Source organism: Panthera onca, chromosome A1 (genome assembly GCF_046562875.1).
Source record: "Panthera onca isolate mPanOnc1 chromosome A1, mPanOnc1 haplotype 2, whole genome shotgun sequence".
NCBI classification, from domain to species: Eukaryota; Metazoa; Chordata; class Mammalia; order Carnivora; family Felidae; genus Panthera; species Panthera onca.
In genome coordinates this window covers 47,965,770-47,991,744 of record NC_138339.1, presented here as the reverse complement: position 1 = coordinate 47,991,744, position 25,975 = coordinate 47,965,770, and the positions used below count along the sequence as shown (strand labels likewise).

General features: G+C 39.5%; 1 protein-coding gene across 1 annotated transcript in view; it reads right to left on the bottom strand.

Annotated features, from left to right (window-relative positions):
- The window catches only part of SGCD (sarcoglycan delta), a 943,518-nt gene that overhangs the window by 547,424 nt on the left and 370,119 nt on the right, over positions 1-25,975 (bottom strand). The window contains exon 2 of the mRNA XM_078446222.2: positions 16,288-16,441. The gene's annotated coding sequence lies outside the window, so the exon portion shown is untranslated. The remainder of the gene's footprint in view (positions 1-16,287; positions 16,442-25,975) is intronic.

Sequence of the window (25,975 nt, the reverse complement as noted above, 5' to 3'; positions counted from 1 at the left end):
TTTGAAGGATTTTTGACTTTAGTTTCACCATTTCTTGGTATCTTCAGAAATATTAAATTTCCATGGTCAATTCATATAAATATATCCAGAAAGGGTAAATGAGAGGTCTATATACCTTAATGTTTTTAATTTTTTTTTAATTCCTTGACATTGTTTTCACTTATAATTTGGTTTAGAACTGAATTCTAGATTCAAAAGAGTTTTTTCTCAGAAATATAAGAAACTATCCAATGTCTTCCTGACTCTAGTGTTGTTGATGAGAAGTTTGATAGCATTTTAAAAATAGTAACTTTTGTATAAGTTTTTTACCCCCATCCAGAAGCTTTTAAGATTCTTTTATTCTTAGAATTTTGAAAATTGAATCTGATACACATCAGGACCTTGTGTTTAATTCCCATTTAGGTCACTGGTTTATGATGTGTAAATTCAACCTATTGCCTCACTTGAGTAATATTTAAAAATTTTGATAATCAAATAGCCCCACCTCCCAAATTTATCTGGTGTCTTTGGAGATTCTTCAATGATTTATCTACAATATTTGACTCTTGATTTCCACTAAATATTCTCTTTTCTAGGTCTTAGATCTATACTTTATTTCATAACCCTTTAACTTAATTTACAAGAGATAGTTCTTACTCTCAGTGTTTTTTAATACTGTTCTGTACTTATTTTATGAACAGATTTTTTTACTAGTTTTAAGGATAAAGATAAGAAGGTTTTAAATACACTCTTTTGTCCCTCACATTATCTATTTTTGCAATGGTTACACATTTTAGTAGTAACCTTTGTTAACTTTTGTCCTTCTTTCATGGTTTCTCCTTTACAAGTGGTTTTCTTCATTAGTGTGATTGTCAGTTTTTGGTTTAAAAATACAAAAATGAAGTTTCACTTATAGTTACGATATCAAAAAGCATAATTCAATGTCACCCCTGCTACAACTACATGAACTAGCCAGATAAACCTTTCTTTAAAGATCTTCACTAAAGAGCTATAGATTTGAAGAGCCCTAAAAGAATCAAACTCCAGAGAATGATTTCATACTTGAGAGGTTGGAGGAAGGGGGATCAGAGCAACAAGTCTCCTAGAGAAGGCTAGCCTTTGTTTGACGGGGAGAAACTAGCCAAATGTTGATGAACCTGTAAGCTACTGTGTTGGATTTGAAACTAGAAATACCCAAAATGCACAAATTCATTCCATGCCCCTAAATGTAAAAGCTAGAGCCATAAAACTTCTAGAAGAAAACTTAGAAGAATATCTTAGTGTTTTTAAGTCAGGCCAAGATTTCATAAGCAGGACATAAGAAGCAGAGACCATAAAATGAAAATGTGAATAAACGGACCCTTCATCCAAATGAAAAACTCCTGCCCTTCAGAAGACACCACAAAGAAAATGAAAAGTAACAAACTGAAAGAACCTATCTGCAGAATATAAAAGACACAGAATTTATATCCAGACCACTTGAAGAATTCCTACAACTATGAGCACCTGAGTGGCTCAGTCAGTTGAGCTCCCAACTTTTGATTTCAGCTCAGGTCATGGTCCCAGGGTCCTGGGATGGAGCCCCACATTTGCCTCTGAGCTGAGCATGAAGCCTGCTTGAGATATATTCTCTCTCTCTCTCTCTCTCTCTCTGTCTGTCTCTCTCTCCCTCTCAGTCACTCCCTCTTCCCTGTCCCTCCCCCACTCACACACTCTCTCTAAAAAATAAAATGTAAAAAAAATAAAGAATTCTTATAATAATTAAAAAGACAATGCAATTAAAAATTGGACGAAAGACTTCGACAGACCCTTTACAAAAGAGATACAAATGACCAAGAAGCAGAAACTTAAGTGCTTAACATTATTAGTCAACACAGAAATGCAAGTTAAAAGGAGGTATAATTTCACATTAACTAGAACAGTTAAAATTAACAAGGCTAAGAATACAATTGTTAGCCGACAGAACAACTGGATCTCACGCATTTCTTGTGAGAATAAAAAGTGGGAGTGAAGTACACTGAAGAACAATTTGGTGGTTCCTTATAAAAGTAAATATACATGTATCCCATGACTTAGAAATTCCATTCCTTTATATTTACCCTATGAAATTAAGATTCATCTCCCAAGATTGGTTCACAAATGTTCATAAGAACCTGATTCGTAATATTTCCAAACTGATATCAGCCCAGACATCTATCAAAGAAAGAACAAGAGGGGCGCCTGGGTGGCGCAGTCGGTTAAGCGTCCGACTTCAGCCAGGTCACGATCTCGCGGTCCGTGAGTTCGAGCCCCGCGTCAGGCTCTGGGCTGATGGCTCGGAGCCTGGAGCCTGTTTCCGATTCTGTGTCTCCCTCTCTCTCTGCCCCTCCCCCGTTCATGCTCTGTCTCTCTCTGTCCCAAAAATAAATAAAAAACGTTGAAAAAAAAAATTAAAAGAAAGAACAAGATAAGATATATTCATACAATGATACTGATGATAAATAATAGTGAACAACCTACTAATACACCTAAAAACATGAGTATTTCCCCAAATCATCACACTGAATGAAAGAAGCAAGAGACAAGAGAATATTGCATAGATGGCCATTTTTAAGAAATATTGAAGGTGGAGATTACTGTTGCCTCAGAAACATGAGGAGGGAAACATCAGGACTGATGGAACTTTCTAGTGATACAAATGTTTCAACATCTTGATTGTGGCTGTGGTTATAGGAATGTGTATGTTCAAAATCCAAACTATTCACTCACAATATGTTTTCTCAGGAAAACGGATTTTAAAAAAGGAATGGGGAGAGTGAGTTAACTATTTTATTATAGATAAACTTTCCTCTGTTTTACAGTGTAGTCATCTTACATAAGGATTAGAATACAGAACCCGTATTCGAGGCGAAATTCATTTACAGTGAAAATAACCCTTGGAATGCCAGTAGAAAAGTGTCCAATATTTCACAATAAATATATCACAAAGGTCTTCCTCTAGGGAAGAAATCAAATTGAACACAATATGAAATAATTACCTTATGTATTTTTAGAAGTCGAGTTATATTCAGTACAGGGAGATGGCCACCCTCTGAAAACCATGAAGGGCACCTGGGTGGCTTAGTTGGTTAAGCATCTGACTCTTGATTTGGCTCAGGTCATGATCTTGTGGTATGTGAGATGGAGCTCCGTTCAGGCTCTGAGCTGACAGGAGGGAACCTGCTTGGGATTCTCTCTCTCTGTCTCTCACTATCTCCCTGACCCTCCTCTGTACATGCTCTCTCCCTCTCTCAAAATAAATAAACAAACATTAAAAAATAAATAAAATCATGAAAGAAGTGAGATTTAATAAATTAGCAAATATGTGCCCCATCTCACGGTCAGCCTAGAACATGCTCTCATTGAGAAGAACGGTTAAATTATTTTTCTCAATATTCTGACCACACATAATTGAATTGAGGTAAGTTTAATGTACATACTCTATAACACTCTTTTATGTTCAAGTCTTACTACTAGATTCTACCCATGAATAAGATGGCTACCTGGCTGGCCATTCTATGGGTATGACAGAGCCACAGCACTGCCTGGGTTTCCTCAAAGCTGGACAAGCAGGAAATTCATCTCAGGCTTAGGATGCCCTTGAAAGGTTTAAGGCAAAGGACCTTCCTTCCTAGGACACCCATCCAATTGAAGAGCTCTACATAGGAAGCTCACTCAGTGTCTTCAGAAAGGATCCTTTCCAGTTTGTTTTGCTTAAGGTTAAAATGATTTTATCAGCTCTGTTAATGAGAAGCAATAGAGAAGAGACAAACCAAAATTCACACCACAGGCAGATTTTTAATTATGCCCTTCTTTTCCCTTCTTTCCTTCTTTATGCCCGTACTTTGGCGTATTTCCCATTTTTAGAGCTCTACTGAGCGTTTTCCTCTGATATCTTTACTGAGCTATGTTTTATATATCAAAACACTGCATTTCCTTTATAAATCTTCCAAAGATATTTTGAAGTTTTATATACTGTTTATCCCTTCTCCCATCCTTTTTCCCAATTGGGGTTTAACTATATAGAGGGAAGCAGACACATTTGGTTGAGCTCAATCCTACAGCTTCCAGTAAAACCCTAGATATCAATGTTGTGAATATCATTAAATGCCAAAGATTATTTCTGGTGGCTTTCTATGTTTATTATCCCTCCTATAGGTCACATACTTGCTTTCATGGGAACTTGGCCTCTCTTCCTATTTTATGTGTGTATTTTCACTCCTAAAGGAGGAGATTAAAGCCACAAACTAATTAACTAGGGTGAGAATACCTTCTACATAAATATAGGTTGAGTTCTGAACTTTTAATCCATTGATGGGGCTAAGTGGATACAAACACATCCTGAAATTACATAAGCACCATCTATATTTACATGTGGTCATTGTTTGGGGGAAGAAATTTTGTGGCTTAATCATAGTCATGGATAGAAGGGAATGTGATTGAAGAAAGATGTCAGAAAATTAGAGACTACAATGAATGGATTATATTTCTGTTTCTGGGGAAGGGAGCTTTTATCAGCTTTATTATAGTTATAAATCAATTTTTCATCAGACTTTCCTATATTCTTTGTTAGACCCACAATAATGACATCAAAATGTTATTTGCAGATGAGACCATCACCTGTCAGAAAACACAATGAAGAGGTCTCTACCACTAAATCTAGCCTCATGAGTCTAAAATATTTTGAAAACCCTCTGTTAAAAGAGTAATTTTTCTTCAAAAACCTGAATAATCTCCAGGGACATTAACATTGATTTATATCAAATTCAAACTACAGAAACAGCTCTTCAGATATTCCAAATGTTCACAAGTGCTTCTTGGCTTCTCAAGTCCAATGGAGCAAATTGATAGCTTGTTAAACTTTTCCCAAATCCTAAAACCTATAATCTCTCAAGGAAGGAGCTATGGTTTAGATACATGGAAGGCAAGGAGTAATTAAATGCATTCAGTCTTTAAGCAACCAGGTCCCAACCTTGCAAAGAGTAAATGGAAGCTCTGGAAAGGAAATCTCCCAGTCCAGAACTGGCAAATAGGTTTTGCTTTCCATGCTATGATCAGTTGTTTTCTGGAGTGATGTAGGATTCTAGGGCTCTGAGCTGGGATTGGTGAGTGATGTTTGCACAGGGCACAGGAAAGGACAGTTGGAGCACATGCCACATGGGCACCAATCCTGTAGTCAGAGTGAAGACTTGAGAAAGGCTGCCATGCACAGTGCTGTGTAAGAGAGACAAATAATCAGAGTAGGTAGTGTAGCTAGAAAGAAAATAATAGAAGACCTCCAAAAAAGATTATACGGATGGAAAAATCAGAAGTAGATAGAAACCAACAACAAAAATAGAAAACAACCAAAAAGAAAATTTAGCAATCCAAAAGTAACCAATCATCCAGGAGAAACTGACCTATGTTTAAACTGAATCCATTCTATGATATACTTAAGCACCCTCTATCCATTCCCATGCCTGTTAAGTACTCACCATTTTATGGGAAGAGTTGGGAAGCTGCAGATACATTCAGAAAAGCAAGGATGGATTCCACTGAAGGAGAGTGATTTCCAAACACAAGCACAGTGACCTCTTTCATCCTAACAGTGATAATGAAGCCTTGAAATAAAGTGCCAAGGAGTCAGAGAAGAACTGACACATGGCTCAGGGGAGTCCCAGAAGGCTTCCAGTGAATTGGATCTTAAAAAATGAGTAACGCTTCAGATTGTTTTTTGGTGGGGGAGTAGGGATGGCCACTATAGGCAAAAGGACCAGTAGGTACAAAGAAGTGGTAGTTTAAAAAGACAGAGCACATTTCTAGGAAAACAGAGGTCACTGCAGCAGGTGCAAAGGCTGGGGGTACGGAGAGGGTGAGCGAACAGCAGAAAGAGCTGCTGCACAGACAGAATCGAGCAGGAAGATTGTGTATTGCACATCAAGGTCTTTGGACAGTTCTTCAGGGGGGATTTTCAAAGTATTTTCACAATTATTCCCATCTGATCCTCACAACAAACATGGGATAGGCATAGATCACCTTTGCAACTCAAGCTCAAGATCAAGAAAATGCTGGTGTGAACATATGAAAAACTGTCATGAAAAAGAAATGGCAAAGTGGGGGGTAGGTTTAGCAGCAAAGGGGAAGAAGAAGCAAGTGGAAGAGAAAGTCCTTCTGAGAAGAAAGATCATCGGTAGTTGCGAATTTGCAGTTCGTAGATTCCTAACCTAGGTTATATCTGCATAGTTATAAAAACACCGTGCCCAGTTGCAGGAAAAGTTAAAAGGGCCATTTTGTCATTGTCATTGTTGGTGAGAGTGGTGGGCTTGTGTAGGTGTTTTAACCTGGCAAAGGCGACCTCAATCTGTACAAGATTCTGAACACGGCAACGACTCAGATTTTGTTAGTTTCAAAGGCCTTGGGTAAAATTCAGCTCAAGTAAACAGACAGACTGCAAAACATCATGCTCAAGGGGAGAAACACACATCTTTTCCTCAGCAACTGTCAAAAGGAGACTATTCCTAAAACGGTAGCTCTTTGAATTAGAAACAAAACATACAGGCAAAAAGGTGCTACCACATTGGGAAGCAGAATCAAAGAGCAGTGAAGCAGGTTTCTTGTAATGGGTAAGCTTCAGGGCAGGATGAAACATTCTGTGAATGGAGTTGGGCCCATCGCACATTTTAAGGGCCTAACCCAAAGATCAGAGAGTTTCTTATTCTACCGGGATGGTTTCCAGAAAGTTACTTAATATCTTGGTTCCTCAATTTCCCCCTCTGTAAAATATCCCAAAGAAGACTTTCTGAATGGTATTCTAACATCTCAGGGTATACAGTGAGAGCAAAAATTCAACAACTAGGTTCCCATTCAAGATGGTGACACAGGAAGATTCTGAACCTCCTGTCATGAACACACGGAGTCTACAGCTACATATGAAACAATTTCCTCTTAAAATACCTACAGCCTGGCTGAGTGATGACCGTACATCAGGAAAATGAGAAGAAAACTACGTGAAAGCCGGTCAGAGATGCTGAGACACTATCTCACCATCAACGCCATCCCTGGCACTGGAAGCTAACCCAAAACCCAAAGCTTCTCCCTGAGGAGCAAAGGATTCAAACTCTCCATCATGCACATCAACTTTCAAGACATGCACTCAAGAGTCAAGCCAAAAACATGTCGTTTTGAAATCCAACACGACTCATATCTAGAGACTCTCAAGAGAGTGGCATCTGAGAAACATCTCTTAAAGGGCCACAAAGTGGGCTCTGAGACTCACTTTCCCCAGGGCCCAACTCAGAGGCAGCTGATGGCACCTGGACTTCAAGTGAAGGAGGCTTACCTGCTTATACTAAAACCTTGGACTGGAGGGCAGACATCTAGTTTAACACACGTCTGAGACGTGCTGGAAAACGCTCTGTGGATTGAGACTGGAAGGTGCCCATCTTTATGCTCTCCCTTTGCTGTGCTAGAGCACCCAGAAGGGAGCCTTTTTCATGCAGCTGGTGCCCTGATTTTGGCAGCTGCTGCTCAGGGGATAGACTGTCTAGCACTGGATGCCATGGGGAGCTTGTATTCCTGGTCACATGAGAATATAATTTGCATCACCCAGAAAGGAGCTCATAACCCCTTCCGGCACCCTAATTAGTGTGACTGCTGCCAGGGGGCCCCTCTACATTGCCTACCTTGTGGCTAGTAGGGTTTATGCTTATAGGTCCCCAAGGACTGTAACCAACAGAGAAAGAGCTCTTAAACAGCTGCCACCCCCAGGGCACACCAAGAGGCACCAGACCCATCAGCCTGGTCTTTTCTGTGGAGGTCTACTGCTAATCATCATGACTGTGGTCTGAGGAACAGGCTTCTAATTAAACTCACATCAAGGCCTTCCACAGACCTTGAAGGGTGGGCGCAATCTTCATGCTCACCTTGTTGTGTTCCAGAACACATCTATGGAAGGGGAGAGATTTGTATGCATCTAGTGCCGGTTTTTTTCAGCTAACACCCAGGAGACTCCCCTTGATCACTGGTCCTAGCGGTCAGAGGGGCTTGCATTCCTAAGTCCCACAAGACTGTAGTAATCGGCAAGACGGCTCTTGGTAGGCTACTACTCCCAGGGTAGCGCAGAGTGGACTGAGGCATAGCCACTAGTCTTGTTGTGAAGGAGGCTGTTTTCCTTGTTATGGAGCTTCAGATGCAGAGGCAGACTTCAGGTTTGGCACAACTGAGTGGCCTAGGGAGTTCCTCTCAAACAACATAAGCTGTGGACACTGTCTTGGTAGCCTCTTGCTCGCTCCAGCTTGCCAGTGTCTCCCAGGAAGGAGCTTAGGTACTAGTCTGGAGCCCCAATTCTTTGACTGCCAACCAAAAGACACCTTGACATAGAGCTCGGTGATGATGTTTTCAAAACTAACGCCAAGAACAAGTGCAGCAAAAGCAAAAACAAACAAGTACGATGACATCAAATTAACAATCTCCTACATAGCAAAGAAACCATCAACAAAATAAAAAGGCAACAGGCTGAATGGGAGAAAATCATTACAAATCATGTGACTGATATGGGACTAATATTCAAAAGAGATTAAAAAAAAAAACAACCTCTACAAATCAACAACAAACACACAAAAAATCTCATTTAAAAAATGGGCGGATCTGAATAAACATTCTTCCAAAGACCTAGATGCCCAATGGGGGCACAAAAACATCCTTAAGGTCACTAATCATCAGGGAAATACAAATCAAAACCACAAGAAGATGACACCACCTCCCATCTGTTGGAATGCTTATTACCAAAAAGACAAGATACATCAAGCATTGGTGAGGATGTGAAAAAAAAGATAACCCTTGTGCACTATTGATGGAAATGCAAACTGGTGCAAACTATATGGAAAACAGTATGGAAATTGCTCAAACAATTAAAAATAGAAATACCAGGGCACCTGAGTGGCTCAGTCAGTTAAACATCCGACTCTTGGTTTCAGCTCAGGTCATGATCTCACAGATCATGGGATCGAGGGCCCGCATTGGGCTCTGGGCTGATAGCATAGAGCCTGCTTCAGATGCTATGCCTCCCTCTCTCTCTGCCCCTTGCATGTTCCCTCACTCTCTCAAAAATAAATAAGCATTAAAAAAGTAAATAAAAAAAGAAATACCCTATGATCCAACAATTCTACTTCTGAGTTTATCTGAAGAAAACCAGATAATTGGAAAAGACATGTGCACCCCCCATGTTCACTGCAGCATTATTTCCAATAGTCAAGATAAGGAAATAACCCAAGTGTCAGTGGATACACAGATGAAGAAGCTATGGTAGCAATACATAATGGAACATCACTCAGCCATATAAAAGAATGACATTTTGTCATTTGCAACAACGTGAATAGAGACTGAGGGCATTATACCAAATGAAAATGAGTGAGGCACAGAAAGACAAACGCTGCATAATCTCACTTAAAAAATAACAACAACAACAACAACAACCACCACCCAAGCTCATGGAGAACAGATTGGCGATTGTAAGAGGCAGGGAGTGAGAGGTGGGAGAACGGTTGAACCGTTTTGTTTAGTTTAAATGAACCCAGTAAAAATGTGTAACAACTTACACAAAAACAAAATTCAACAAGAAGTTTGGTGAAGAAGTTTTAAATTTCTTCGTCTCCAGCTGTTTGGACCTTCATATTCCATCTTAGAATTGAGCCTTCCAGACAGGTGTCAAACAGGTCCAGAGTATGTAGCTGTAATACCATTAATTACTCATTTATTTGAAGTGAAACTGGACTACTTACTGAAATTGAGAATATCCTTAGGCTTATGTGATCTGAACCCCCATTTTCCATATGAGGAAACTGAGAACCAACGGCAAAAGTGGGTAGGTGTCCTACAGATACCAAGTAGCAAACTCGGCAGGACGCCTCTGCTCAAGAATGTGGTTGGAATAAATTGCTTAAAGAGATAAAGCCAGCTTCAGAAAGCAACACTTGGGCTCTCCAGCAAGATTCTCTTTCTTTCACAAGGAAGTATCTCTGCTAATGCTTTCATTTCTGACAGCAAGATGTTTATTACCAGAGATGAAATGTTGATGTGTGATGAATGTTAAGGGCAATCCAATGAGAGCTGAAGCAAACCATGAGAAGGGCCGTCAGAAGACTTGATAAGTTAGCCACCTTTCTGCTAATGTGCTGGGAGGCACACAAAATACAGAAACCACCATTTCCACTTCTGAAGGAAACAGGTAAGTGCCCAAGTGATCCACATCAATACTCACACTTGTACAAAAACCGGCATAAGACTTTATTGGGGAAAAATATTCCAAAAGGGAAATACATGTTTGTACACACACAGACACAAACACACACACATCACACACACCCTGACAATTTCTGAAGAGTTTTCCTAAGCCACCCACCTTCCCACACTTAGTGGTGACAATCAGAAACAATGACCAAAAACTATCCTCAAAAGCAGTTTTAAATTTCCCTTTCATAACATCTTTCAGAAGTGTGTAGAGATTTTCTACTGACATAGGCAGGTGGTAATAAACTAATTTGCATTTTGTAGGAAAAGCACCGTTAGCTTGCACCTATTTGTAGTATCTCTGGATTTTAAATTTGACCATGGAAATTGAGACTTTCAAGAGCACAGGTAAAATACAGACTGATGTCCAAGTATCACACAAAAAAAAAAATAATAATATGACAGTACCACAAATCAGAGATGTACACAGAGAAATTCAGCTCTTCAGTGTTCCCACGATAATTAACCTTGCTGATATCCATTAGCCATGTTAAGTAGCTTCAGATTTCCTTTCAATCACTCTGGACAGACAAACTGTAACATCCACATTTAATGACAGCTCTCCGTCAATACAATTTCCTACATACTATTTAAACTTTTTTTTTTGACAACAGGATCAACTTTTTCCAGAGTTTCTCAATTTTTATAATTAAAATGATCCAGTTGTTAGAAAACTACAGTAGTTTGCTTTCAGCTTTAGTTAAGTGTACACAGGAATACACACACTGACTCAGAGAGGCCACATTAAATGGAAGGTAATGCTAATTCTCTTACTCAGGAGGGTCATTGCTCATGTGATCTTTAAACCAAAAACAGCAGCTTCATATTTATATAGATTAAAAGAAACCAACACATACTAGCACTTTACAAGCATGATTTCACTTAATCGTCACTGTAACTCTACCAAAAATACATGAGAATCATCCCCATCCCACAAATGAAGAAACTGAGGCTGAGAGCTAAGTGACTCACCACTGGTCCTTTATTCAGAAAGAGGAGGAGCCCACACTTGAACCCAGGCAGGCTCACTCTAGGGCTCTTGATTAAATGACAGTGCTTCTACCTGTCATTACATAGTGTTTCCTAAACCACATATTTTACACTTTGTGGTACTGCTTTACATTATGTTCCATAATCAAGAAGGATCACACTGACAAAACAGGCCTTTTTTAGAATACTCTAAAGCAAGGATCCCTGAGGGTGCAAATAATATTTTCTATTCACTTTGTGAAAAGTTATCAAGAAAATAACAAATTCATGTATTTAATAACTAGTGTCCTTCATTGGGCATTCTGGAAACTTCTTCCAGGGGAAGACTGCCTTCACAGTGGATCTAGAATTAAAATGGAGCCAGAGACACTTACGCTGAAGGTATAACATGATGGCTAAGATGAGTTTTGGAGACAACAGGACCTACCCTTGAATTCAGCTTCTGCAACCAAGCAGTAGGTCTTGGAATTAATTATCATTTCTTAGGATGCACTTCCCCATCTGTCAATTAGGAAAAGTCACACCAAGCCTAGAATTGTTTCAAGGATTAAATGAGGCCACATACTAAAAATAGCACTTCTGACTAAGCACTTAATAAATGGGAGTTTAAAAACAATATTTTATGCATTTTTACATACGTGATTTACCTATAATGAAATGCTTAGTGAATGTGCCATTTAATCAGTTTTGATAAATGTTTGTCAAGACACAGAACCTTTCTGTCATTCCAGAAATTTCCCTCATGTACCATTCTAAATTAGGTAGGTAATCATATCACACCAGAACTGAGCACTGAACAATTTCTATCATTGGTGAGTTCTGATCATTCTACAACTTCACATAAATCCTAAAATAAGTATTTTTTGTTATTTAACTAATTTTAATCATGCTATTTTTGAGATCCATTCATGTTATTATGTTTATCTGTAGAATGTTCCTTTTTATCGCTAAATAGCATTTCATTTTCCAAATATACCAGAGCTGATCCATTTTCCTGTTGGTGGACATCTGAGTCACTTTCAGCATGAAATTATTATTAAAAAACGCTGCTATTAACAGGTGTGAACAAAGGTTTTCAAGCCTCTTGAATAAATATTTAGGACTAGAATATCTGGCCCTCGGGGAAGACAGTTGTGTAACTTTCTAAGAAACTGCCAGATAATTCTTCCAAGTGGTTGGAACATTTTACATATGAGAGCTCCAGTTGCTCATACATGAGGGAAATTTCTGCAGTGACAGAAGGTTCTGTGTCTTGAAAAACATTTGTCAAGACTGATTAAGTTTTGGTGTTGGCACGCCTTGAATCTTAGCCATTCTGACAGGTAATGTAGTGGGATCTTACGTTTTTAATTTGCATCACACTGATGACACGTTATGTCAGATGCCATCGCTTCTGTTCATTGGCCATTCTATATCTTACTGTATGAAGTGCTTTTTATGTACATGTTAGATATATGTGTTACAAATATGCTCTCCCAGTCTTGTGGGGCATCTCTTTATTTTCTTAATTTTTTTCAGTGAATAGATGTTTTTAGTTTTCATGAAGTTCAGTGTATTTTTTCCCTCTTATGTCTTGTGCTTTTGTGTCCTTTAAAAAAGAAAACCTGCCTTCTGAAGTTAGAAAGGTATTTTCATTTTTCTTCTACTATCTTTGTTGTTTTAGCTTTCATTGTTCAGTGTGCAATTTGACTCAAGTTGCTTTTTATGTCCGGGACTAGGTGGGGGTTTAGATTCTTTATTTTTTCAAGTAAATATCCAGGTATTCCAGCACTATTTCTTAAAGCAGTTTTCTTATCCCACTGAACTCATGTGGTGCTCTTGTTGAAGGCCAGCTGATTGCACATGTGTGGGTCTAATGCAGAATTCTGGTCCACTGATCCATTTATTTACAATGGCAGCCAATCTAACATTACTTTTTATTATTATCTATTTTTTAACTTTTCCTTATGTCAGATGCAATAATGAAAGCCAAGTACACTTTGCTTTTGGCATTTGATAAAGGTTTTATTCTCTCTTTCATTGCCATATGGATGTATTTATAAATACATGTGTGTGAGTATTTACATACGCATATACACATACACTTAGGCGTACCAATTTTCTGAGAGTGCCCCAGTTTTTAGACCCAAGATTTTCTAAAACTCTTTTTTCAGAGCTCAAGGAACAGGGTTAGCAGTGGTTTTCAAATTTTAGCAAGACATATGAATTCTCTTGAAGACTTGTTGAAACATACATTCCTGGACCTCAATTTAAGATGTTCTGATTTAGTAAGTCTAGGGAAAGGCCTGAGAATTTGCATGGCTCACAAGCTTAGGTGACGTGGAGGCTGCTGGTGTCTGGGCTGCACTTTGAGCAGCACTGGTTTCAAAAAAAAAAAAAAATTAAATGGCTTTCCTAATGTTCATACAGAAGCTTGATTTGCCTTTTCTAAAGTGTGTGACCACAGCCACTAATTTACACTGTCTTCACTTGAAAAGACATCTGAAAAATCTGCCGAATGCACTGGAGCATGGGAGCCAGGAAACATTACAGTAGATTGATGTACCAACACTGCCTCATTTCCTCCTTCCTTCCTGGAAATTCAATTTTGGTCTGTGAGCAGGGGCACGCACATACCTGCGCACGCTACAGCTGAATCTAGCCCCGTGATGTACCCGCACCGCAAAGCGCATTCTTCTCCCTGTGGCCTCCGCCAACAATCAGAGAAAGTTTTATTTTCCCCTGAAGAGTTGATTGGTCTCTAAACCAGGAACATTTTTACAGCCAAGTCCTTTAAAACTTTCTCTGAATTTATGTTTTAAGTGGTTAGCGTCTAGGTGAATATTACTGACAGAACAGAGGCAGGTTCTGAAGATCAACACACTCAAAGAACTCAGTCATCAAAATCCCAACCCAAACCCCCACACTTCTCTAGATTTTTATGACTAGCACAGAACAGCTTTTTGAGCTTTTCTTTCCAACAGATCAAGCACATGCGAGCAGAGGGCCATACCACAATGATGCATCTCTTAGGCAGAATGTTGGGATTTGTGCAAGAACCCAAAGAAGGGATGTTACTTCTTTTTCTGATTGTTCAATTACCTAGTTAGCCTTTGAAACCATGTTAATGGGAAATTAATTCATAAATAATATTTAGATGTGAACTGCTTTGAAGGTGCCCTTCGTGAAGGAGATAAATTATTTTTCCTTCTTTGAAAAACATAACAAATCCCCCGAATAAAGGGAAGAGAGGAGTTTCAAATGCCACCCTCCCACTGTCACCAGCCCCTCAGCACTCTTTTCAGAGGTGCTGTGAGCAGCGTGAGCATCAGAGCTTAATCATTTCTGCACGGGCCTTGGAGGATTTTACGAAAACTGGAGAGAAAGTAAATGTACTTCCTCCTTAAAAGAAGGTCTTTTCAGAATCAACGCAAAGTATCTACCACATTTCTTTCAGCAGCGAGAAAGTTGAAGATACAATGAAAGCAGGCCTAAGGCTGGAACGTGTTTGATTTTCATCAGCTCTAGAACTCTACCTTGCCCAGCTGTTGACCTATGGGGAGTCCTCTGTGCCAGAGAAGGGAACCAACCAACACCTTAGCTACAACTGTTCTCCCCATTTCCAAAGCCTTTGGGGTATGAGGGTTTTGTCTTTGAAGGCAATTAAAATGACAGCAATGAGTTATCAATGGAATTGTCGGAGATGTTCTCCAGTTTCTCTTAGACATGTCATGTGGCCCCAGGCTGTTAAACCGCATTTCCACAGGGCTTACCCAGCTGTGTGTGCTGTACTACTATTCTCTACAGTAGTGAGCATAGAGATGTAAACTCCAATATGTCTGAGAGTGTCTGCCCATTGGCCCTTCCTTGGTACAGAGTCTCAGAAAACCTTTTTACTTATAGTTCTTTTGTTTTCCCAGAACAGAAATCCCTATTCCAGATGGCTGTTATCACTTATACTTGTGATTTTCCCCCCGAGCTTACAGAACAATGCCTAACACAGTAAACGTGCCATTAATGGTAGTTTCTGTAGGTTTCTCTCTCTCCTCCCTCCATCTGTTCCTCTCTCACCATCCAGAGAGAGAGAGAATGAGAGAGAGAGAGTTTACACACCACTCCACAAATTATATATATATATATATATATATATATATATATATATATATATAGTATATATATATTATAATACATATGTATGTATACATATGTATTATAATATATATGTGTTATAATATATAATATATATACATATGTATTATATTATAATACAATATACATATATAATACATATGTATATATAATACATATAATACATATGTATTACACATATGCCTGTATATGTACACAGTGATTATCACTGCAACCATAAAAAAAAATGGAATCTCCTTATTCAAACTTGCCTCAACATTGGTATGTATCCAAAATAAATATTAAGGCAGGTCCTCCCAAAGATCTTAAGAAATAATACAAAGCTTTGCCAAAAGTGTCCTGTGGACACTGAAAGTAGGAATTACCAGTGTATTCCACAGCACACCTTCTTCATTCATCTCTGTACCTGAAGTCCTATCACATAGGCGCCTGGATCCATTTCACTTTTCTTTCTATCACAGACACCTGCACACACCTCTCCCCATGCCCGGTCTCACTCCCCTCTGGTCACTTCATTATTATGGAGACCACGTGGACTTTGGCTTCTCTCACTGTACCTTTATTCATCCCACCACATCCCAAAAGTTAGTAGCAAGAGAGAAGATCATTGCTCGAAAAGAGGAAAGGAGAAAGGAAAGAGAAATGGGGTATGAAGAGGGGTATGTGTATATACATATATACACATATATAAATATATATACACATATATACACACACACACACACACATATATATATATACACACACGTGTATGGGTGTGTGTGTGTGTGTGTATATATATACATATACATATATATATATATATATATATATATATATACATATACATATATATATATATATATATATATATATATCCTTAAATGTATGTGTATATATATAGATCTCAAGATCAAAGTTCCATACCTTAGCAGTCCTAATCTTCTTGAATCTTGAACACAAATTTCAGGGCAACATTGGGGTTGAGATAGTCTCCTCAGGCCACCACCAACGGGATAGTGTTCTTAACCTCCACACGGGTTCCAGTACTGCCTTCTGAAGATGGAGGTTTCTTCCACGGCTACAAAAACAACAACAGCAAAAAAAAAAAAAACAAAAAAAAAAACCACAAAACATCATAAGAGAAAGAAGATATTCATAAATGAAACCTAAACCGGACCTTCAACAAGGATATTAAATTCTAAAGCATTTGACTTGAATAGACTAAACAGAAGACACATTAAATTCTGATTGGCATAAATACAAATAATACCTGAATGGATTCAGTCTTGATTAGACTTGAGTAATCATACAAAAGCAGAAAAGGTCACACTGCATCAAGGCTGGCAGATTTTTTAGGACACAAATAACCAAATTTGCTCATTTCACTTCATAGGGAAACTAAAAAAGAGATTTTTTTTCCCAAGATAATTCATTACTGGTGGCATATTTGCACCAGTGAATCAAGCAAATCTTGAATAAAAACAAGCAAACGTGCTTCACACTGTGGTCTATGTTAAAATGAGACAAAAGGGGACAATGCATCCCTTCTTCACTTTGAGACAGTTCCCTCCCCTGGCTTTTAAGATACCAAACTTGCCTGTCATCACTGGCCGCTCCATCGTGGCTACCTCTGTGAGTCCCCTCTCTTACAATGTTCAAGATAAGAGCATCTTGGAACTCAGTCCTGAAACTATCTTCTCTGTGAACTGACTCAGCAGGGGCATCCCCGAACTCCAAGGCTCAGGAAACTATTTATACCCTGACAACTCTGAGATCATCTCCTGGCCCAGGTACTTCACTGAACTCCAGACTCTCAGATCGACGGCCTATCCAACAACTCTGCTTGGAATTCTGACAGACATGTCAGGACATGCCCAAAGTGAAGTCCTGATTCTATTACCCATACAACACCCTCTGAATAAAAAAAGTGAGGCTCACACTCTTCCTAATTTATTCCTTCTCAAAGGCAATTTTATTCACCCTGCTGGTCAGGTGCAAACCCTGCCAGTCAACCTTGACTCCTCTCTCTCATACATACCCCATGTTCTCTTCAAAATTCAGTGGTTTTATCATCAGGATAAATCCAAAAGCTGACCACTTTACCTTCTCCTTCACTCACACTGCTTCCTGGCATCATTATAGATCTATAAGGTTGCACAGCAGGTATGCTCAAGCCATGGCTGTCACTCTCAACTAGACCCCTGAGTAAGACCATGACACTCCCCTGCTCAAAACCTTCCACCTCACTCAGAACCAAAGTCAAAGTCATTATACCGGCCGAAAAGGCTCCACATGACACAACTCTGTTACCACCGTCTTTATCTCCTACCCTCACTCTCACTGACTCCTCTCCAGCCACCTTGGCCTCCCAACTATTCCTCTAGCTGTACTGCAGACTTGGGCACCTTCCCCTTACCTGGAAGGCTTTTTCTCCCCTCATTACTTTATATCTTCCTTCCAGTGTGACCTTTTCACAATTGCTGGTAATAGTAAACCCTGACAACATCTCCTCATCCCCCTTCACTGTTTACAAATTGGTAAAGACCTGCTCATATACTACATGGTTTACTCAATTATCTACCTTTTCCCAGTAACACACAAGTTCCATGCAGACAAGACATTTTATCCCTGGTATCCTGCTGGATCTCCAGCACTTCATGTACAGCCTAGCACCAACATGGAGCTCAACATATATTTTTGAATGAATGAATGAATGAACGAACGCACAAACGAACGAACAGGAAGGTTACATAAACCTTCTCGAGGCCACTCAGATGATAAATGGCTGAGCCAGGTTTAAACCAAAAGCATCTGTCTCCAGTATTCCTGATACTATGTAATCACAGCTACATGAGGACCGATTAGTGTTGGCATTAGGAATAGGTTCAGTACAGCCCGGCAGGTGACACAGAAGATGTATTTTATATTTGAAGAGCCCAAAGGTTTTCTAGAAACTCAAGAGAATATATTTCACATAGTGGGATGGTTCTGCTTTCACCCTTATGTAGCATTCTCACTATTAACCTTCACCTCATCTTTCTCAGTTTCCACTGCCTTTCCTCTACACTTATTTTTTGTCCCTCCCTCAAATTTCAGTCCCTGCCTTTCTTGAGTGAATATGAGGAAAAGGGATCCAAGATTAGATAAAGGCAAGAGGAGAAATAGGTTTAGGGAAAAGGTGTGGGGCAGGAATCAAAGGACTATGGATCTGAGGCTAGTTGGGCCACCAACGCACCGAGTGCCTTTAGTGGGATCCTTTCCCCTTCCTGAGATCCTGATGCTCGCTGAGCTAAAATACATGCCCTTCAAAGAGGTTCTCTCTCCCCCAAAATTGATTGCTTTCCTTTGTAATTAGGAAAAGGCTTCGTCATTCTGAGTAGTCGAAGACTGGTTACGAAGCATGGTGCAATATTTAAGAACTAGGGTTCAGGACAGTGCTAGCATTCACATCCTGTTTCCACCACAGTGAAACTCTGAACCAAGACACTCCACCTGTCTAAAAATCATTTTTCTATCAAAGCGAGTGGATAGAAATATCTGTCTCTATACGGGGTTTATGGAAATCAAACAAGGTAACATAGGTGAATCACCTGTTACTGTGCAGAGCCTAAGGACTCAATATTTGTTGCTCTTAATTTTTATTTTGCATGATTGCAGGCCACCATCCTGCATGAAATTTCAAGTTTTTCTCTACCTGCCTGCAGAGTCTTAATCTTCTCCATCTTTCATCACACGCAACTGCTTTTGTGGCCCCTGATGACTTTCTCTGGAAAGGCTTTACCCCAACTGCTCCTATTTTCTAAGGGCAGATGGCAGAAATCTGCGACATGAGACACTCAAGTTCTCTGGTTCTTTTCTTATCCTCTTGCTGATGACCAGCAATCTGAGGATGATCTTGTCCCTAGAATTCTTTTAGGCTGATAATCATAAAGCCACAGTCTACAATTATTCCTGCATTCCAAAGCCAAGAAACCCAATTTGGAAGGCACACAATGCTATCATTTGGCACAATGATACATGGAGTTATGAAGAAAATTGTGCTGACTGCTTTGAGAATTTGAGTCTCTATCTGGATTCATCTTTCTTCCTTTTTTTTCCTAACTGATATTAGGAAACTATGCGCAGGTAGTAACAACATGAAAATGTCACTTACTTTTCAGGTTTAACTACACTACAACCCAATAATAAGTTAGGATGCTTCAGGGACAAGTTACGTATACTCCATACTAAGTCACTGAAGGACTTGCCCAGAAATGCATTTACGAACACATGTTTTTTGAACACACAATATTGACATGCACTTTGTTAAGGGCAGGGAAGATTAAGGATTTCATTCCTATCCTCATGAAGCTTTTACTCCAGCAGTTTTTTGTTGTCTTTTCCCATTTCTTAACTTCTGCCCGGATATGGGAAGATTGGACAAGTTCCTCCAAAGCTGTGGATTGTCTCAAGTAGTGACAGAGTGTCCTGCTATACAGAGCCTAATTTCTGCTGATTTTGTAGAGAACTCTCTAATTCTTGGTTTTCTCAAGAATTAAGCTCATTTCCTTAGTTTGCTGCCCAGCCCCCATCCAACACACACCTCTTCTCAGTTGATCCTGGTTTATTTCCCTCCTGCAGCAAAGAAACAAAAAGTAGCCACCAAATCCACAAGTATGCATTACATTCATTAACAAAATGCTACACGGATGGTATGGAAAGAAGGTACTGGGCTCAAAGGACACAGCTGCAGAAATCAGCGTTTTTTGAAATCTTCGGGAATGTGATGGGATTAATGCTGTTATATGGCAAAATAACCTGAGAAAGGATATACTAGGAATATTGCCAAAGGGAATAATGTCAAGAAAGAACAACATGTGTCTTCAATCACCAATGTCTGCATGGTTAGAGTGCTAATCACAGAGGTGGGTGTAATCTCTGCCTGTTGGGCAGCCTTGAATGCTTCAGGGAATATGTCATTTTTCAAGAGGCATCAATTAGTGGCTGTTCTGATGGCAGAGTGTGAACCACACCTCTCTAATGATTGGGCTGAGTTAATAACGATTCCTGTGAGTGTACAACACAACACAAATGCACCCAGACACACTCGCCAGAGAGGGCAGGACGAGGCAGAGTAGGAGAGGGACATAAAGATACTAGGAACTGTGTATCTAGAATAAGATTTCTGAGTGGAAGCGGGCCAGGGGGAAGGGATGAACCGTGAATTTAAATCCAATGAACTAGGCTGGGTTTTACCAGGAACTGGAGAAGCACTGCCCTAGAAGACTTCCCTGTCAAGGAGAAGCACTGTGATTATACACAAACCATGTATGTGTCCAAGGCTGCACCTCACAGACATACACGTGGCATTCATGTTTGCCAGCAATGCGTCACATGTTCATTACCTCCATTTGCATACGAAGACGTCATTAAAGTAATGTGCGTGGGATCCCGCAACTAGAAAGTGACAGGATTTAACTCAGAACCAACCCTGGAGCTTCGCGGTGTTCTCCAAATACACTGAAAATCACAAAGGATTCTTTCCTAGATTTTAGATCTGGTCAAGGGGAGTTTTGACGCTCAGAAATGCCGTAGTCTGATCTTCAAGGAAAGAATTCAGTCAGTCTCCTAAGCACCTAAGTGGGAAGACTGGCCCGGCTGGGTTTCTGCCAGACAGAGTGAAAGCACCCAGATACAGGAGAGGGCAGGTTTCTTCCAAAGCCATAGAGGAGGTCACACCCCATGTTGGAACAGTTGCCTCCTGAACAGCAGATGCCCTGCACCCAGTCACCACTGGTAGTGGACTCAGTTTCTAAAATATTAATTACACTTCCTACCAGCTAACTTTATTGAAACAGCTTTGGGTCGGTGAAACATAAAATATTTTGGAGATCTGGGTGCTCATCTGTAACTGCAATCACTACCTTTGGGCTAAATCTGGAAGTCTTCTATTTATTCCTAATCTGGACACCAAACCATGAAATTACTAGGGAATAAATGAAGAATATTTGTGTCACTGGATTTTAAGGATAATAGGATATATCTAATGACTTTCAGATACCTGATCTCTTGCCAACTCATTAACACCTCATTTTCTTACCTGGTGAGCCTTTTGCATTGAATGGTGAGGAGAGCCTGGGCGGCTCAATCGGTTGAGTGTCCATCTCTTGATTTCGGCTCAGGTCATGATCTCATGGCTAGTGAGATTGTGCCCCAGTTGTCAGGCTCTGTGCTGGCAGCATGGAGCCTGCTTGGGACTCTCGTCTATGCCCCTGCTTACGTGCATGCTATGCTCACTCGCTCTCTCAAAATAAACATTTAAAAGAATTGAATAGTGAAATCAAAGGGACTCTAGAAGAAATGCCACTGAACATTATAATGAAACTTGAAAGAATTTGCTAGCTTTTGGGCTCATTGTTCATCTGCATTTTTCTTTGGCTAGTTAACAAATGATTTATCTCCAACTTCATCAAGAGGGTCAGACACTGACAGTCTGTAGACAGAAACAGCGGTGGCCCACAAGATGTGCTTTTAAAATTTAACATTCATCGAAGGATAGATGCCCACCCTCACCCCTTTCCATATGCACCTATCCACTATTTCTCCCAGTCTGACATTTGCTATTTTCGCTATCTACAAATACAGGTTCACCTTTGCTTTAGGAAATGTATCACTGTCACCAGAGAAGCCGTCTTTGTTCCCAGCCTAATAGCAAGTATATATACGATTCCTTAAATACACCTGCTCTTTGCATGACTCATGTATTCAAACTCTCCATCAACTTCCACACATGTCTATGGACCATCCGACCTTGTAGATCCCAACAAAATTCACAGTGGCAGCACAGTACCTCACGTGGTCTCAAATCCAGACAGCAGGCTTCCTAAGCCACCTCAAACCCAGCCAGTGGTGAATTTATCACACCCCTCTTATATGTTAGCATGGAGACACAGCTTGAGTACATGCCTCAGTGAACCAGTAGTTAAGTTACCAGGGGCCATTTTAAGTGGCAGCTTTCCATCTACCTCTAGATACTAACACAGTAAAGAAAATATAAGAAAGCATCACCTCATCCCTGGAACCCCAGCCTCTGATCTCCTGCTCTTGGTGACATATAGAAGTTGGATCCACAAGATTATGACACCACGAACACTCAAGGGTGCTCAGCAAAAACGTGTCATTCTAAGAGGCTGTAAACATGGACACTGTCTTGCCTTGTTACCATAAACTGCAAAGGTCATACTGGCTGAAAGTATCAGATCCCTGCATGGGTTTGATTCCTGGCTCAGCTGCCCACTATCTGTATCTTTGGACATGCTTTTTACGTCTCAGTGCTTCATCTGCAAGACAGAAGTCATAACACATATCTCAAAGCGTTCTTTTTGAGGAATAACTTTAATACAATGATGGTACGTTTGAATTAATATAATGTACTTATGTTATAATTCATAGTGGTATGAATTTTCTTATTAAAAGGGCATAACAACACCTCAACTAGCTCTTACAAGGATTTTAGGAGGTGAAAAATATTACGTGCAACATTACGTTCGTGCCTTAACTACTAGAACAAGACATTGAGAACATCAAATCTATCTGCGTCATGTTTCTTTCTTTGAGGAACAGAGTAAGAATGTAACATGGAGACATTGCATAGGCATTATATCTGTATGTGGACATATATTAACCATTTATGTTTGATCTCCTTCACTGATTGATCTCCAAAGCAAGTTATACCTTTTCCTTGCTAATTCTGTGGTGGCAAAGAGGGAAGGCCAGTCTAGGGAATGACTGAGGCATTGGATAAACCCAAATCACCTGAGAATGAGAGGGGCAGAATTATTGTCCAACCCCCAAGATGTTAATAAAAGCATAACACATTATCATTGGTTTTGTTAAGTAATCAAAGTCTCAGAAATGATTAGCTATTGAGCTCATAGGTACCAGCACTGTTCTGAGCTTACAGTTGCTCAAGAAATGCTCCAAAATGAAGCAGTGCTATTGGGATTCTCTTTTTGCATATGGAGAAGGAGAAGGCTCAGAGTATTCAAGCAAGTTGTGCCACAGTACAGAGTATGGACTGGAACCCTGGACAGTGAGTCTAGGCTCTGGGCTTCCAACCACCCCTAGAGTCTTTCCTGATGGGTCATGAACTCATGTTTGTCTATGATAAAAACTGCCCATGTTTTTCTCCTTATATTGCTTACATGAGTTTTTGAGGGGTAATCTTTTCATTTTGTAGGATAAAAGAGTTACTATTCCCAATCTAAATACCTTATAAAGATAGAAAAGAAAAATACTAATAAGTGTCTAGAAAAATAGGCAAGGGATATCAACAGGAAGTTTACAAGAAAAAAACATGCAAATAGCCCATGAACTCAGCAACACTCATAATAAGAAATCCAAATTACACATGAGAAAATTAGAACATAAATGATCCTAATACTGCAAAGAATGAAAATACCACAGATATATTTAAATCAGTGAGTTTATAATGATACTAAGAAGAAAAAAAATCTTACTGGTCATCTTTGGAAGACACTGGAGAACCACATCATTACTTTGAAAATAGTAAATAAATGGAAATCAACCTTCTGTCCTGCCTTTCCTTAGGACGTATAATCAAATACTGAAGAAAAGAAGTTACCATTTGTAGAAGTTTCTCACCAAAAAATGAAAACAAAATAAAAAAAGTAGAGTGTCTCCACTGTTTAACCCCTAATGAAATAATGCATCCAGGTAATAATCACCAATGGGTGCTAATATTACAAAAGAAAGATAAAAGGTGCCTCCTTATGGATGCACAATAGCTTCACCTAGGAAGCAGTCTAGCCAAAAACATGTGACCTGAATTAAACTTGCTAGCTTAAAGGAAATGCACATGACCAAGGAATTTGCTTACACAACAGAGGGATACAATGAGCAGCATCCAGGCTGTGGAACTGTCTGCAGGATCAAGAACAAGATCATCTTCAACAAATAAATCACAAGGAGAAGAGTGATGGGAACCTATGGATTAAGAGAAACTTCAGAAAGACAGTCACTTTTGAGGGCTGAAAGGGATTTGGATCTTGAGACACAAAGTGAAAGAAAAAAAATGTCAGCAGTCACTTCAAAAAAGACTAGGTATTTGCTAGTACAAAATAATATCTTGGGTATAAGAATGACATTGTTTAATTTATAAAAAGGATGTTACCATTTAGAGATGAACACAGCAATATTGAAGGAAGAAGGTTATGGGTAGGAATTTGCTCGAGTGAGGTCTGGGTGATGTATGAAACAAGACTGCTAATGAATTTGCAAGTCTTACAGTTCATTTATGGTTACCTAGGATTTCATTACCCTGTTCCCTCTATTTTAAAATTTAAGTTTCCATAATAAAATAAGGGGAACTATCTGCCAGATAAAACCATATAGAGCAACTTAAAAAAAAATATTTAAGTTTATTTATTTATTTTAAGAGAGAGAGAGAGAGAGCACAAGCATGGGAGGAGCAGAGAGAGAGGAGCAGAGAGAGAGGAGCAGAGAGAGGGGAGGAGCAGAGAGAGACAGAATCCCAACCAAGCTCTGCACTATCAGTGCAGAGGCCGATGCGGGGCTTGAAACCACGAACTGCAAGATCATGACTTGGGCCAAGATCAAGAGTCAGATGCTTAACCGACTGCGCCACCCAGGTTCCCCAACATAGAGCAACTTTTTAAACAAAGGAATGTGATAAAAATGGTACTAGTTGTCTCTAGGTGGTAAAATTATGTAGGATTTTGACCTCTTTAATTCTCATTATTTTTTTCCTCTTAATGAGTGTGTGACACACTTACAAACAGAAATGGGAAATTCATTTTATTTTTAATTGTTTAGTTTTATTTATTTTTGAGAGAGAGACAGAGCAGGAGTAGGGGAGGGCAGAGAGAGAGGGAGACACAGAATCCAAAGCAGGATCCAGGCTCTGAGCTGTCAGCAGAGAGCCTGACGCGGGGCTTGAATTCATGAACCTTGAGATGATGACCTGAGCAGAAGTCGGATGCGTAACAGACAGAGCCACCCAGGCTCCCTGGGAAATTCATTTTAAAAACAATTTTTTTCCAGGGCACCTGGATGGCTCTGTTGGTTGAGCGTTGGACTCTTGATTTTGGCTCAGGCCATGACTCCAGTGTCGTGGGATCAAGTCCCATATCAGGCTCCACACTGAGCGTGAAGCCTGCTTGAGATTCTCTCCCTCTCCCCCTCTCTCTGGCTTGCTGTCTCTCAAAATAATGTTTTCAAAAATCTTTAAAAAAATTTTTTTTGCATATGAAACTTTAACCATTAGTATTTTATTACTTCAACAATTGGGAAGCAAATATTGCAAAATCTTAGGATTTGCCATGCTGGGTGATAGACACACAACCATTCATTTTATGATTTTCCTTAATTTAAAAAAATGTAACCTTTATACAATAAAATATTATAAAAACTGAAAATAAATGGACTGTCCTGTGATCTCTGTTAGGTCATATTGAATACTTTCTCCAAAGTGATCTCTAAAAGCAAAGGGTGTCCCACAGTGTAAAATAGTTTTACTCTCACCCTAAATGTAAGAACAATTTTGTAGCCATTTCCAAAGAATTATGTAAGAGGTAGTAGGAATCCACCCTAT